This window comes from Tenrec ecaudatus, chromosome 8, assembly GCF_050624435.1.
Source record: "Tenrec ecaudatus isolate mTenEca1 chromosome 8, mTenEca1.hap1, whole genome shotgun sequence".
NCBI lineage: Eukaryota > Metazoa > Chordata > Mammalia > Afrosoricida > Tenrecidae > Tenrec > Tenrec ecaudatus.
The window spans coordinates 39,669,606-39,683,521 of record NC_134537.1 but is presented as its reverse complement, the minus strand read 5'-3'; positions in this window follow the sequence as shown (position 1 = coordinate 39,683,521).

Sequence of the window (13,916 nt, the reverse complement as noted above, 5' to 3'; positions counted from 1 at the left end):
CAAAATATATAGCATCTGGGATTTTAAAGGCTTGAAGGTAAACAAGCAGCCATCTAGCTGAGAAGCAATGAAAGACCACATGGAAGAAGCACAACAGCCTGTGCAATCATGAGGTACTGATGGGATTAGGTATCAGGCAAAAAGACCCAGAACAAAAAATTATATCAATGTGAATAAGGGGAAGTGTGGAGTGGAGACCAAAGCCCATCTGTAGACAATTCGACATCCCCCTACAGAAGACTCACAAGGAAGAGTCGAGCCCGTCATGGTGCAGTATAACACCCTAACATACAACTTTGAATGTCATACAACATACAAAGTTGAAACATACAACTCTCCTCTAGTTCTTTAATGCTTCCTCCCCCCACACTATCATGATCCCAATTCTACCTTACAAATCTGACTAGACCAGAGCATGTATACTGGTACACATAAGAGCTGGAAACACAGGAATCTAGGACAGATAAACCTCTCAGGACCCAAATTGAGAGTAGGGATACCAGGAGGGGAAGGGGAAGTTGGGGGAGAGAAGGGGAATCAATCACAATGATCTACATATAATCCCCTCTCGGGGAGAGACAACAGAAATGGAAGACATGAAAAAAATTATAAATAATCAAGGATTCATAAAGGAGGGTGGGAGAAGAAAGGGACAAAAATGAGCAGCTGATACCAAGGGCTCAAGTAGAAAGAAAATGTTTTGAAAATGATGATAGAAACAAATGTGCTTGACACAATGGATGGATGCATGGATTGTGAAAGAGTTGTAAGAGCCCCCAATAAAATTTAATCAAGAAAAGGTTTACATACCAAAAGAAATAGACTTTGATAATTAATTACTAAGGGTGGAAGGGGAAGGGGAAGCAATAGGCTAGAGGGAGACAGAATGTACTATAAAAGGGAGATGGGAAAAGTGGGGAAGGAAACAGGACAAACCATTGAGATGTTAAGAAAGTTATGATGTTGAGTGAAGAAAAAATGATTTGGTATGTAAATTCTCACCTAATCACAATACAAAGTTTGAAAAAACATATCGGATATAAATGTGTTGTCTTCATAACTAGAACTAATAGGTCTCTTGTGGAGGAACTGTGCTAACATGTTATTGATGGTGCCCAATCAATGGTCTGCTCCATGGATAGATTTATCTCTCATTATATAGTTATAAAAGTCTTCTGTTCAATTGTGTCCCCCAAAGAAGTAGGGGTATTCCTTATGCGCTCTCTCACTCCATACTTGTGAATGTGAATTTGTCCAGAGATAGAGTCTCTATGTCTGTCATTAGTTTATTTATCATGAGCCCACATAGTGTGGACCTCAATCCAGTATGCCTGGTGTCCTTATAAGAAGAGAAGAGACATAGACAAAGACAGAATGAAGGCAGACAGACAGGCATTCAACTACCACAAGCCAAGGAATGCTAGGGATACCAGAAGTTAGAAAGACAAAAGATCTCCCCTCTGAACCTTTGGAGAGAGTATGGGTTTCCATGGCCCTCCCAATAACCTGATTTTGAACTTCCAGTCTCCAGAATGATACGAGGATACATTTCTGTTGTCTTAGCCATCCAATTTGTGGTAATTGTTATGGAGTCTCCAGGAAACGCATACACCCATACTGTAAAAGCACACTGCTTTCTTCTCAAAAGTCTTAGAGATTGAGGTACTAAGTTTATTGTGTCAACCTAGCCAATAAACACGTGGGGTTAATTGAAGGGTAGAGGGATAAATGGCTCAGTGAGCCTCTCCTTTCTAGTTCTCGGGTCTCTTGCTTTCTGATGGTTGGACCAGAGTGCAGCTGCCTTAGCCAGTTCTCTCTTTTAGCTGGCAAGACTCACTTCCTGCAAGACATCCCTGAGGAGAAGCCACATGGACCTACTCCGATGCAGTCCTGGGTGCTGGAGCAGCTGTGTGGAGACCCCTGTCAGCGCTGAGATGCTTACACGTTCACTGACTCAGCTTTCCTCCTGTAGTCGGTGTCATTGTGTCTGTTTTGTGAGATGGAGGAGGACTTTGTGGATTGGTGTTAGACATATGAGTTAATGGGTTAATGTTGGATTTGTGGGCTTGGGCAGCGCTGGGTTGGGATGTTTTCTTGATGCGCACTTAACCGTTATATAAAACCCTCTCTTATCCAAGAGAGGTGAAATGAAAAAGTTATGACTGATGCTTCAAAAATAGTTAACTTTAAAAAACAAAGACCAATTCATTCAAGAATGTTTTAAAAACTGTGTGAGAGCCTAAATAAGGAACACGTATGGTATTTTTAGTATATAACACTCCTACATGCATAGGGCGTGCACTGCTTGCAAAAAAAGAATAGTGTAACATGAGCATTATTTTTGTGAAAACCTGCTAAATCTGCTACATACAGAAATCCTGAGGCTTGGCAGAGGAAGATTTCTCAACAGGATATTTGAGCGCAAAGACAAATTGCAGGAGTACTTTCAAGAACCAGTATGCTGATTTCGCGGTATGCTTTGAAGTTGAAGAATGTCACCTGAACCAGCTTCCTCAGCAGACATTTTTCATTACATGAGTTCGTTGGAAAAGGCTCTGAAAGACTCTTCACTTCGACTTCAAGTGACAAGATTCTTGGATTAAAAAGAAATTGAATCTTAGAAAGATCAGGTTGCCACACCAGTGTATGACTAAAGGAAAGACATTTTCTTATCTTCTTCGTCTGAGAATTTGTTTTTGAGACAAGAAGGATTTTGTGAGCTGTATTTTATTGCACACTCAAGGGAAGTCTTACTGAGCTTTCCGTAGACAACTTCTGGATCCTATGAAAGGAGATGATCCTCCTTCTAAAACAGCGGTTCTCAACCTTCCTAATACCGCGACCCTTTAATACAGTTTCTCAGGTTGTGGTGACCCTGAAACCATAGCATTATTTTCGTTGCTCCTTCAGAACTGTCATTTTGCTACTGTTATGAATTGGGCAATCCCTATGAAAGGGTCGTTCCACCCCCAAAGGGGTTGCGACCCACAGGTTGAAAACCACTGCTGTAAAAGGAAAGCAATGTCTGTTACTGGGTATGTGAGCAAGTTCTCTTGTATTTAACATGCAGCAAGGAAAAAATAGAAGTCATCTCATTCCAGTGAAACGTGAAACCAGCTTGTCCTTCTCTCAAGCTTAATGCATAAGTGATGACCATCTGTGCATCAAAACACCATCACGATTTACTTACCGAAGAAGTAAATGTTATTCCTCACTTTTAATTTCAAAACTAACAATTATGCGCATATAAAGTCACTGCCATCAAGTCAACTCTGGCCCCCAGTGACCCTTGAGGGATCAGGGGAGAACTCACCTGGGCAGTTTCCGACACGGTAACTCTTTACAGGAGTGACCTCTTGCCGCAGAGCAATGGGTAGTTTGAAATCGCTGACTTTGCAGCTAGTAGCCCAACACTAGGCCTCTGGTAATGGTGGTATGACTTTTATCAGATATTAGCAGATAATACCCTTCAAAATCAGACTATCGCCACCAAGCCAAAACCAAACTCAAGGCCATCAAGTCAATTCTGACTTATAGAGACCCTATGGGATTGGGTAAAACTGCCCCTGGGGCCTCCCAGATTGCCACTCTTCACAGAATAGAAAGCCTCCTCTTTCTCCTCCTGCACAGTGACTGGTGGTTTCCAACTTCCGACCTTGCAGTGAGCGGTGTAACCACTACACCACCAGGGCTCCCACTATAACTGTTTATGGAATCCGGAATTATAATACGTCACATAAGGCAGCGGTTCTCAACCTCCCTCACGCCAGGACCCTCTAATACAGTTCCTCATGTTGTGGTGACCCCCCCAACCATGAAGTTATTTTCGTTGCTACTTCGTAACTGTAATTTTGCTACTGTTATGAATCGGGTGACCTCTGTGAAAGGATCCTTTGACCCCAAAAGGGTCATGACCTGTGGGGGAAGGTCAGACGCTTACAGACATCCTCCCTGAGGGCAGTTAGTCATCAGACTGCAGGGTAGGCCTGCTTCCTGCTGCTGGGGACAATAAACTATTTCTCCCTGAGGCCTGTGACCAAGCATTCACACCCTACCAATAATGGTCTCTATCAGTTGAGCCAGGGAACAGGCCAAACTGGCTCTGTGACATCCAAAGTTAAGTTGCCATCCTAAATCTAGGATCCTTCCATCTTGCCACATGTATACCCCCAATCCCTCCTCTTCCTATTACGAGGATACCCCTAGATTACCCCCTCCCATTACTGTATTACCTATAGCACAATCCCTTCCTGTGATATATGTCTTCATCTGTAACTAGGGGGCGTGCATGTCCCCAGAGAATATAAAAGCCTGGGCTAGCATTAAAGATCTCTCTCTCCCTCCACATGGACCACCAAGCAAGGCTGAGGTGAGCATGCTATTATGAATTGTGTCTGACTCCATTTATTTCAATATTTCTCTTCTATCTCTCATGCTCTCCGTAACTTTACTATATGATCTTATTAACGCTGTACAATTGCGCCTACCGGACCTGTAATGATGTGTTAGGGGTTGGCTTCCCTTGACAATGACCCACATGTTGAGAACTGCTGACATAAGGGATAATGGCTGGAAGGACCATATTAAATAAGTATTATGGTGCTTTCTCCAAAGGTTAGGAATAGAAATACCATACAACCAGCAATTCCTCTAGTTGGTATATATCCTAGAGAAATAAAAGCAGGACACAAATAGATATGTGCACATCTATGTTTATTGCAGCACCATTCACAATCATGAAAAGACAGAAAACAACTGAAATACCCATCAGTGGAAGAATGGATAAATAAACTTTGATATATAACCACAAGGACTACTATACAACATTAAAAAATATCAATGACTTCTTGACATGATTAAATTGTATGGCACGTGGATGAAGTGCTAATAGAACTGTTAAAAATACCAGTGAACCTGCAAAATACCTTAAGCATAAAATAGCCTAGAGGACAGTATCGTGACTGAAATAAACGAACCATAAAGGACAAATATTTATGAGACCACTATTACAAAAGTAGGTTTTCACATGAAAAGGAATGTAATTTATTGTGTGGTGAGCAAAGGGAAGTCATGGGCTAGAGGGTAGGCAACTGTCATCTTGGGTGAAGAGGAAATACACAATAAGGGGGTTCAGAGATAAACATGTAGGCCGAGAAGGAGGCTTGCAAGAGTTAAGAGTTATTTGCAATGAAGGTAAATACTACCATGTACACAACAGTGGGGATCTAAGAGGAGATGCAGACTACCGAGCAGATGGGAAAGGAAGAGGGAAATACACCCGTGAATGACTAAGCTTGGCAGAGGTTATCTGTATATGTGTACTTACTCAATACAAGTATGTCCACGGATGTAGCAGAGCACACAGGGGATGATGTCATGAAAACTTCTTAGACATACTCAAACACCTTGAGGGAATAAGTCACTGGACCTGGGGGACCAGTACCATAATCTTGAGGGACACTAAAATCAGTTGGCATAATACAGTTCACAAATAATTTGTCCTATGTCCTACTTGGGTGCATTTTTTCTGGAGTCTCAAGAGCCTGTGAGCACCCATCTAAGGTGCAAGTATTGCTCTTTCCACATACGGGGGGGAAAAAACTGATGGAAATCGAAGCACACTGGAAGCAATTAATCCAATGGAATAGTGGACCATGCAAATATCAGTGTCCACAGTCCTGAGATCAGAAGAACTGGATGGTGCCTGGATACCTCTACCAACTGCTCTGAAAAGATCATATTAGAAGATCATGGATAAAGTGGGAGAAAAATGTAGAAAAGAACTCAAAAGTATATTAAAAAAACTAGGTCTTACTGGTTGGGTAGAGACTGGTGGTACCCCCAAGACTATGGCCTTCAGGTCTGGGAAAACATTCACCTCGGTGGGAAACTGAGAACTGGGAAGCGAGTGTACACAGACAAATTCTCGGCTGCCCATATTTTTTTTTGGATAAAATTTCTCCTTTAAAAAAATCATTTTATTGGGGGCTTATACAACTCTTATCATAATCCATATATACAGCACATTTGTATATTCATTACCCTCATCATTCTCAAAAAATTTGCTCTCCATTTAAGCCCCTGGCATCAGTTCTTCATCTTTCCCCCTTCTTCCCTGCCTCCCTCTCCCTCATGAACCCTTGATAATTTACAACTTATTATTTTGTCATATCTTATACTGTCCGACATCTCCCTTCACCCATCTATGTTCATATTTTAAGGCATCTGGGAGACTGATACTAATGGACGGTGGCCTTTATGCTCATGCATTTGAGATGCCTCAGTCTCCTAAGTAAAAGGTATTCCCTGCAATGTCCCCCTGTTATCATGCCAAACTCAAGGTGTTGCTGGCAAGCACATGGCTGCTACTACACTCTTGAAGGTAACCGCTTGAAGGCTATCTGCCTGAAGATTGTCTGCCATCCAGAGAAATCAGACACCATTGTCTGTCCCTCTCCCTTCTGATAAGGATCATAGATTATTCCCCTGGAGACAAGCTCAGGAACACTTATGGTCAAGTCAGCTCCGAGATAACCAAGGGTAAGCTGCCATTTTAACTATAGTACTCGCCCATCTTGTTATGTATGTACCTTCCTGTCACATGTCCACCCCTAGCAGCTATGTGTATGCCTCTAATACAACCTCATCCTGTTATGTATGCATATAACATGGCTTCGGGTGCCCAAGATTAGAGAAGCCTGTTCGGAGAATACATTATGGACTCTGGTTCTGGTCTCCATCAGAAGAGGTGAGGCCCTGCATGCTTTGTCTGATGTTCCTTTAATTTATCCCTCAATTACACCACTGCAACCCCTAGGACCCATTCCTCTCTGTTAGAATATCAACCATTTAACAGGAAAAGGGCAGCACTTACCCAGGAACAGAGTTCAGAGGGTTAGGACCGAAGGAGGAATGGAAACAGGAAAGAGAGAGGAAGTAGGATAAGCAAGGGTACTTTGAGAGGAATGCAATGGATGAGGCAAATCAGAATGTGTATGCATTGTTGATTGTAAAACTGTGATCTATAAACTTTTCATCTAATTTACAATAAAAAGTTTTTTTAATTAAATAAAGTTCTTGTAAGAAAATTGAGGAGTAAATCTTTGTGCCCTTGGATTAGCCAATGATTTTTTAGGTAACCCACACACAGCAAGCACAACAGCAATGTTGAATTTAATAAAAATTTCAAGACTTTTAAACTTTAAAAGGCATCATCAGGAAAGTAAAAAGACAACCCAAGGAATGGGAAAAATATGGGAATCATATATTTGATAAGGGCCTATATCCAGACTATATAGAGAACACTTATAACTCAACAATAAAAAGACAACTCAAAATATGGGTAAAGACTATGATGATATTTCTCCAGAGCAAGCATATTGATGACCAATAAGTACATGAAAGGATGTTAAAAATCATTAGTCATTAGGAAAATATAAATCAAAACCACAAAGATATATAAATTCACACCCGGTGGGATGCTGTAATGAAAAGACGGATAGTAACTAATGTTGATGACAATGTAGAGAAATCGCAACCCTCATATATTGCTGATAGGAATGTAAAAGGCTTTGGTCATCTTGAAAGAACAGTTTGGCAGTTAATCAACATGTTAAGTTTAGGGCTACCACCTGACCTCATAATGCCACTTCTAGGTGCATAACCAAGAGATTTGCTAACAGATGCTATCTTAGTCTGGGTTATCTGGAGAAGCAAAACCAGTGAAGCTTATTTATACATGCATACAGAGAGATGTGTATCAAGAAAATGGCTCACACAGTTGTAAAGGCAAGAAAATTCCAAATCTGTGTGTCAGATGTCTGGCTGTATATGCCTTCTGACTTATGTAGATGCAGGGGCTGGTGCAGGTTTGATGTCAGACTTCTGGCTGCAGAGGCAAATGAATCCAAGGTCAGCTGGTAAAATGGCAGGCTGTTTACAACTCCCAGGATCGGCCAGCAATGTGCCAGGTTGCTGGCTCCAGAGGTCAGATGCAGGTCGAGACCCAGAAACAAAAAAAAAAAAAGAAAGAAAGATTTTCTACAGCTTCATCTGATGTTGGAAGGAGGCCATAACCTTGAAAAGATTGCATGATGGGGGATTACTATGTCTTAATTGCTAAATCTTTGAGAATCCTAGCCCAGCTAAGTTGACACAAAAGCATAACTATCACATATGCCCATAGAAAACCATAGTCTCAAATGTCAGAGCAATAGTATTTAAAATAGCCAAAGAGCAGAAATAAAACCTAAATCCATCAACTGATGCACATATAAATAAAATGTGATATATTTATAAATGGAATATTATTTGCTTATAAAAATGATTGAGAAAAAACAATTGAAGTTCTGATATATGGTACAACTAGGATGAACTTTGAAAACATTATGTTGAATGAAATAAATCAGACACATGGACAAATATTGTATGTTACCACCCATGAAATATCAAGAATAGGTAAATTCATAACAATAAAAATTAACAGGAGCTGGGAAATATAAGCGCAAAGGATGGTAATTATTTAGAATTAAAGAAACCTTTTGTTTGGAAAAGGGTACTATATCACAGACATTGCTTAGAATATGCTGATGCATAGAGACAATCAAAAGCAGGCTACCTTGTAGTTGACTGTTTTATTTTCTATCTTCTTGATAGAGATCTCCAGAAATTAGAGTTGGATACAGAAGAGGACATGAAACAAGGAATGTAATTGCTAACATCACATAGCTCTTAGCAGCTGTGGCAGTTACATAATCTCCTGTCAACTTGTGAATGGTAGAGTCTAGCTTGACAATCAGGTCATAGCCAATGAGACCTCTGTATGTGTATGCCTTCTGAGAATTCTGGGAACTCTTGTCTCCCTCCCTGGAGTGGAACATACACTCTCTCTGCTTGGTCTTCCTGCTGACAAGAGACATGGAGTTATGCTGATGGAACTAAAGCCCTGGAGCTGGAGGAGCCATGTGGAGACCCATGCCAATGCTGAGATGCTTCCACCACCACTGGATCCACAAGACTTTCCACCCACTGGCCTGTGATCTTCCTGCATTTAGTGTCATTTGATGTGTTTCATGAGTCTGAAGAGGAATTTATAGACTAGTATTGGAAATATGGGCTAATATCTGATTTAAGAACTTGATCTGGACTGGGTGGGGATGCTTTCTTACTACACAATTACTCTTTGATATGAGTGTCCACTGCCTTTTTCTTCTGTTTGAGAAGAGGACGAAGCATCTAGACGTAGCGTCTGATAGATCACTGCAACAGCTCGGGTCGCGGGAGCGCTACGCTAGGAGGAAGCCTACTCTTTGATATGAAGTTCTCTTTTACACATCTATGAGTATCTCTGGATTTGTTTCTCTAGTCAACCCTTGTCAGGGGAAGCCAGCCCCTAACACATCATTACGGGTCCAGTAGGCGTAACTGTACAGTGATAATAAGTAAATATTATAGTAAAGTTATAGAGAACATGAGAGATAGAAGAGAAAGATTGAAATAAATGGAGTCAGACACAATTCATGGTAGCATGCTCACCTCAGCCCCGCTTGGTGGTCCACGTGGAGGGAGAGAGAGAGTTTAATACTAGCCCAGGCTTTTATATTCTCTGGGGACATGCACGCCCCCTAGTTACAGGTGAAGACATACGCCACAGGAAGGGATTGTGCTATAAGCAATACAGTAATGGGAGGGGGTGATCTAGGGGTATCCACATAATAGGAAGAGGAGAGATTGGGGGTACACATGTGGCAAGATGGGAGGATCCTAGATTTAAGATGGCAACTTAACTTTGGATGTCACAGAGCCAGTTTGGCCTGTTCCCTGGCTCAACTGATAGAGACCATTATTGGTAGGGTGTGAATGCTTGGTCACAGGCCTCAGGGAGAAATAGTTTATTGTCCCCAGTAGCAGGGAGCAAGGCCTACCCTGCAGTCTGGTGACTAACTGCCCTCAGGGAGGATGTCTGTAAGCATCTGACCTCCCCCCACAAACCCTGACTAACACAGCAGAGGAAGCAGAGAATACCAGAAATATGTTTGCCCATGTTTTCTTAACTATGCAAAAGCATTAAACTGTGGATCAAAACATACTATAGATAACATTGAGAAGAATGAGAATTCCGGAACACTTGGCTGTGCACCTGTAAACCTGTACAAGAGGCAGTAATTCTAACAGAACTAGGGGATGCTTCCTGGTTTAGAACAAGAATATGTGTTTCTGACTTGTGCTCTTTCATTATATTTATTCAATCTGTATGCTGACTAAGATGGTGTGATAGGTAGGTTTATTGTGCCAACCTGGCCAATAGGAACATGTGGGATTAATAAGGTCGCCGTTTGATTGGAGGGCAAAGAGATAAATGGCTTGGCAAGCCCTGCCTGCCTCTCTATTGCTCTATGGTGATTGGACCAGAATGTGGTTGCCTTAGCTAGTTCTCTGCCTTGTGAGCTACACTATTGGGGGGAACACCCAACCCATGGATTGTGTCGCTAAAGCTTGAGATTCCTTTGAGACCTGCTTCACCACACTGCTGGTGTATACATCACTTGAGTTCAGGATTGTCAGATCCTGTCATCTGGCTGATTGTTGGTGACCTGCCCTGCTGTTTCCTGCCTATGGTCGGACGGCCTGCATTACTCTCAGAAGACTCAGCTGTCTGCTCCCTTGACCTTGCATCCAGCAGTCCCTTTGAGTTTTCAGTGTACTAACTGTTCCATGGAAGTGAGTTGAACTGAGCCCTCTGTACTGCTGTGTGGAATAATTAGCTGTCATATTTTTTGTGCTGTATACATCTATCCATATATATAAAATCATAAGTGTCCTGGTTTTGTTTCTCTAGGGCAGTGGTTCTCAACCTTCCTAATGCCACGACCCTTTAATACAGTTCCTCATGTTGTGGTTACCCCCCCAACCATCAAATTATTTTTGTTGTTACCTCATAACTAATTTGCTACTGTTATAAATCGGGCAACCCCCGTGAAAGGGTTGTTTGACCTCCAAAGGGGTTGTGACCCACAGGTTGAGAAATGTTGCTCTAGAGAATCCTGTCTAACACAGATGGACTCTGTGAAGAATATGGTCTTTGGCCATACCAACCTGAACACGCCTGATCTCCTCAGAAGAATGTGGCATCGGGATCAGAGGAAGACTCAATTATAATCTTTGAGATGCAGATGACACTATCTCACTTGCTAAAAACCAAGAGGATGTGAAGCACTTACTAACGAAGATCAATATTTATACAGTCTTCAATATGAATTACACCTGAATACAAAGGAAGCAAAATCTTCACAACTGGACCAATAAGCAACTCTCATGATAAGAGGAAATAATGAAGTTGCAAAGGAATTAATTGTACTTGGATCCACAATCCATGCCAATGGAAGCACCAGTCAACCAATTACCTTTTGCATTGGATAAATCTGCTGCAAAAGACCTCTTTAAAATGTTAAAATGTAGTAAAACTGTTAACAGTTAAAAAATAAAGATACTACTTAGAGGACTAAGGTGTTCCTGACCCAATCCTTGGCATTTTTAGTTACCTCATAATGCATGCTGCGATAAGTAGTTTTATTGTGCCAACCTAGCCAATAAGAACATGTGGGATTAATCAGGTCACAGTTTGATGGGAGGGCAAAGAGATATATGGCTCTTCAAGGCCTGCCCCCTTCTCTCTTGCTCACTGGTGATCGGAGTGTGCTGGAGCTTGCGTGCTGCTGCTAGTTCTCTACCTCAACCTGTAGCTAAACTACTCGTTGGCCAGGCCAACTCATGGATCATGTAGCTAGAGCTTGAGACTCCTTCGAGACCTGCTTCTCCATGCTGCTGGTACATATATCACTTGAGCTTGAGCCTGATGGATCCTGTTGCCTTGCATTGCTTGTATTCCATATCCCATCTGGGCTTGCTTCCCTAAGTTTCTGATTATTGGTGACCCATCCTGCTGCTTGCTGCCTGTGGGTAGATTCTGCTTGCATTGCCCAAGGGAAGACTCTGCTGTCTGCTTCCTTCCTTGACCTGAGACTGGCAGCCCATGTGAGTTGAAGGACTTCCAGTATATTAACTGTTCCACAGAAGTGAGTTGAACTGAACCTTCTGTAGTGTTGTGTGGACTAATTAGCTGTTATATTACTTCTCTCTGTATAAACCCATCCTCATATATACATAAAATCATAAGCATCGTGGTTTCGTTTTTCTAGAGAACCCTGCCTAAAACACATTATAAAGCTAGACAGTGACTAAGGAAGACCGAAGTTTGTTACCTTTGAATTATATTGTTGGTTGTTGAAGGATATTAAATATACCATGACTTGACAGACAACTCCACAAGTTTGTATTGGAAGAAGTACAGCCAGAATGCTCCATAGACATGAGGGTGCAGAGATTTTGCTTCACATACTTTGGACATATTATCAGCAGGGACCAGTCTACTTTGGTAAAGTAGAGGGCCACCCAAAAAGAAGAAAGCTCACGGAGATGGACTGATAGAGTGGTGGCAACAATGGACTCAAACACATCAAAGGTGGAGCAGCCGGTCATTCCATTGTGTGCAAGGTTGCTATGAGTCAAAGCCAACTCTAGGGCATCTAACACCTTCTCTGCCCAGGAGACAAATAAAACCGAAACCTAAGGACCCTATAGAGCAGTGGTTCTCAACCTGTGGGTCGCGACCCCTTTGGGCTCAAACGACCCTTTCAGAGGAGTTGCCCGATTCATAACAGTAGCACAATGAGTGATGAAATAGCCACAAGAATAATGTTATGGTTGGGGGGAGGGTCCCCACCACATGAGGAACTGTGTGAGGAGAGCCACTGCTCTAGAGAGTTTCCAGGGGCAGATAGCATCATCTCTCTGACGCAAGGTTTTCAGAGTTAGAACCTAACTTTTTGATTAGCAGTCTAACCCAACCAGTGCACCACACCAAGGTCCCTTTCTTTTCTAAATGACTATAAGTTTATTGCCTATATCTGGCTCACAAGGCTCTGAGCACCACACCCCTTGAATCCATTTCAAATGTAGTCAATTTCAACTTTCAGATACTCAATGGAACAGAGCAAATTGGCCCCATAGCTTCCCCCACCCCAAACTTATTCTTACCAGACTGTTATTCTTACCAGATAGCTAGATCTTTCTCATGTGGATTCAAATCAAGGCTCCTCCCATATCTGGTTTATTTTTCTGGCTTATTTTAAGTCAAGCATGTCCAAATGGACTTCATCTTCCCTGCAAAAATCCATTATATTTCATATTTACATATGATGATGGGGAAATATATCTATGTGCACATATTTGTAGGTTTAGTATTAAGGTCACAGACAGACATTGGGCCTCCACGCAAGTACTTCCTTAATGCAAGAACACTTTATTTTATTAAATTGACATTCCATGATGCTCACCTTTCTGACACGATAGCTGAAGACAAAGCAGGTGCATAGCAAATATGGTGAAGAAAGTTGATGGTGTCTGGCTATCAAAAGATATAGCATCTGGGGTCTTAAAGGCTTGAAGGTAAACAAGTGGCCATCTAGCTCTGAAGTAACAGAGCCCACATGGAAGAAGCACACCAGCCCGTGTGATCACGAGGTGTTGAAGGGATCGGGTATCAGGCATCAAAGAAAAAAAAATCATATCATTGAGACTGAGGGGCAGTGCGGAATGGGGACCCAAATTCCATCTGTAGACTACTGGACATCGCCTTACAAAAGAGATGAGACAGGCTGCAGTGTAGCAATGATGAAACATATAACTTTCCTCTAGTTCTTAAATGCTTCCTCCACCCTACTCCCATGATCCCAATTCTACCTTACAAATTCAGCTAGACCAGAGGATGCACACTGGTACAGAGCACGTGGAAAAACACAGAATCCAGGATAGATGAACCCCTCAGGACCAGTGGTGAGAGTGGCGATACTGGGGGG